Source organism: Stegastes partitus, unplaced genomic scaffold (assembly GCF_000690725.1).
Source record: "Stegastes partitus isolate 25-593 unplaced genomic scaffold, Stegastes_partitus-1.0.2 Scaffold981, whole genome shotgun sequence".
Classification (NCBI taxonomy): domain Eukaryota; kingdom Metazoa; phylum Chordata; class Actinopteri; family Pomacentridae; genus Stegastes; species Stegastes partitus.
The window spans coordinates 99,151-102,621 of record NW_007578712.1 but is presented as its reverse complement, the minus strand read 5'-3'; positions in this window follow the sequence as shown (position 1 = coordinate 102,621).

Below are 3,471 nucleotides of genomic sequence, written 5' to 3'. Positions count from 1 at the left end.
CCACACTTTGTTTTGACTACATTCTTAAAGGGGCAGTGCACAACAACAACAGTCTCATTATTACAACTTGATTTACCTGTTAAACACCTTTGTAACACAGTGTTGTGTTTCTTTTAGGTTCTTAGACTCACGTCTGGCGTCCATTTCAATGGACTGTCATTCAAACTTTAACTAAACATTAAACTAACATTATTCATAATAATTTCTCCAAACCAGCAGGGAACAATCTCCCCAGCCTTCTCTGTAATTCTACATGATTGTTGCTTTTATGGGCTGCAAGGTGGATCGGTGGTTAGCACTGTTGCCTCGCAGCAAGAAGGTTGCTGGTTCACGTCCCGGTGGGGGCACTGGAATCTTTCTGCGTGGAGTTTGCATGTTCTCCCCGTGCAGTGTGCGTTTTCGCCGGTTCTCTGGCTTCCTCCCACACAGTCCACTTGGAACATGGCTTTATCTGGTGGTCAGTGTTCAATTCTAGAAATTATGGCAAAATTGCAAATTTCTGAAGCGATCATACCTGTAAATTTAAATGTAAAATCACATGATATCTTTTGGTCAAAATTTTACCTTATTTACTTATTTTTCCTTGAAGTGCCTTTTAAACTGCTAAAATACTAAAAAAAAAATCTTCTGTGTCCTCTCTAGTGGACACTTGTGTATCTCTCTTAAAGTAATAGGTACTCAAACAACAATCCAATTGGACATGTTTGAAGTCTTGTTTGTGAGTACTGAAAAAAAAAAACTTTTAAAAAATATATTTTTTCTTTAGTGTATAAAGAGATAAAAAGCAGCCTGTAGTTTGACTCTGATGAGACCCTGTGTGGCGAAAATATAGATGTTGAACTTGGCTTCATAGAAAGAACAAAAATGTACCTTGGAAATGCAAGAAAAGAATTCCCCCCTGTATTAAAACAATAACAACTTTAAAGAAACTGGTCATGGTGGTATCAAAAACACAGATTATAGAAATAATAAAGAAATAGAATCAGAATACAGCAAATGGGGTTAGTTTAAAGGATTCAATGTTTGTTGCATTATTTTCCTCTTTGTGTGAACTGCAAAATAATAAAAATGAAAGATCTTCAAATAACCATGAGCAGAACATGAACATAAGTAAATATGCATTTAAATGGCAGGAAAATATATGTTCAATATATGCTACTCAGAGTATTTGTAATACATTACTGCTCTACTCAGTGCAGCTAATCCCTGCTCTTGCTTCAAGTTGCGTCAGTTGTTGCCCTCACTTGTTACTTGTTGGATATATTTGGCGTGCTTATGACCTTACTGTTGCGTTCATAAATAGGTTTACACACTTGCAAAGCTGGCCATGTGTTGGATAACCCATGTGATTATCACAGATCTCTCTTCCTCTGAGTTTGTCACCTTTAGAGGATGGTTTGTCATCGAATTATTTTTTTTTACTACAGTATAGTTTCAGTTCCCCCTCAGTTATTCTACTCCTGTACAGAGCTGTGTTGCATTGTTTTAGATTTCAAGTGATGTGCAACCTCATCTACTGTGCATGTGTCTTAATGTGTGTTGCAGAGTTACGCATGAGTTACCTGTGAGTTACCAGTATACATTTAATCAATTATCAAAGTCCTTCAACTAACATTCTCCTCCTTTTGTGCAACAATCACACTTGTCATGTGTCCTGACGAAGTCCCAGCTGTTCTGTGGCAGGCTGTCCCTGACCTCTGACCTTATAGTGTGGAGAAGGAATCAAAAACAGAATTTCCCTGCACGGATCAATGAATAATTATGTCGTCTTGCACTAGCCCCCCAATGGAAGAACATATCTCCAATGCATGGTTGGATCTCATCCAGCCCCATATAACCATGAACAGGAATAAATCAGCAAAGAAAATACTGAATGACAGTGCCCTGCTCACATCCACACTGCAAAATCTCATTTTACCAAGGGATCCCCGAACTCATCAGCATATTCATTGGTGTTTGTTGAAGGAATTAAATCTATCACCCGCGCACGCATTGAGAGGGTCATTTGGGTGACAGCAGTTCATCAAAGGAGTCTCACATCCTCCACAAATAATTGAGTTTAAGTTTTCTGTGACAGGTAGAAGGACATTTAGGCCAAGTTACTAAAAAGCCAATCAATCTAAAGGTCAGAAATGACATTTTGAATTCAGAGATGTCTTCGTGTCCCCAGGTCCCTCAGGATCATCGGGGTGACTGGGAGAGAGTCTGCAGGAGCTGAATTGAGTTTCACTTCAGAAACCTGGCTCATTTCTTGTGTTAACCCATCCGAATCCAGTGCTTCCTCTGCCAGCTTACTTTCCACATTCCAAATCACATGCACACATACATACAGAGCTGCTGACTTTTGTGATGGCAATATGAATGAAATCTGATTTAAAATTAAATGCATTCATGACACATATCAGTATTCAAGTCTGACAAAACGAGCATATTTCTTCTACTGCAGACAGTGATGGAAATGTACTCTATTGTATAAAACCACTTTTGGATTGTGCCAACTTCTGATGACTCCTTTCTGTCACAACAATATGTTTTGTAAGATTCATTTTTCTTCACCTCAGATGAGTTGAGATGAAAATAACTGATTGCAGCTGAAATCTGCTAAAAGGAGCAAGTTCCAGCCAAGAATGATGCTAATGGTCAGTCAGTCAGACCACACTGATATCACTCTGTTGTAATTAGTCTCAGAATCAAATTATTATTGTACACATGCAGTACAGCCATCATCATTAGGAAGGATCAGGCCGTGGCCAGTGTCCAAGGAACGCTCCCTCTCAGAGCACTCCCTCTGATCCATAGCTATCTGGAGGCTCTTTAGCTGTCTGGACCTGATGGCTCAACTCTTTGCAACCCTCATGATGCATAGTAATGTGATTGCTCTGCAGGGCAAGCAGCCAACAAAACCTCCACATCTCAACTTCACATGTACAGTTAAGGCCCAAATTATTCATACCCATGCACACCTCACTCATCGTGACTTTTTGTTGGAATAATAGGTTTCTTCTGTAAATGCAGCAATACTGTTTAAAATGGCCTTTGAAATTCCTGCTACGTTCTGGGTAATTCTAATACACTTTAAAATGAAAACAGCTGATGCAACAGTTCAGTTACTACTCAATTCAAAGTCACAGCTGAAGCCAAAGAGCTTAGTGAGTTTGATTTTAGGACCCATCACTAAGAGAGAGAGCTGCTACTCACAGGACAGAGAATGACTATAAAGTCCTATCCAAGTGTTTTCAAGTACCAGTGGCCCCAGTCCAAAGTATAATCACAAAGTACAAGGAGTCTCATCTTAAAGGGTGTGGTAGGAGGCCACACATTCACAGTGCTGGCGACAGTGGCTGTGTGAGAAGAATCCAAGGATCTCCGCCAAGAACATCCTGATGATGCTGAGCAGTTCAGGTACCGGCATCTCAGTCAGAAACTCCAGCGTACGCTGAACAAATCTCGTCGAAATGGTAAATGGACTGT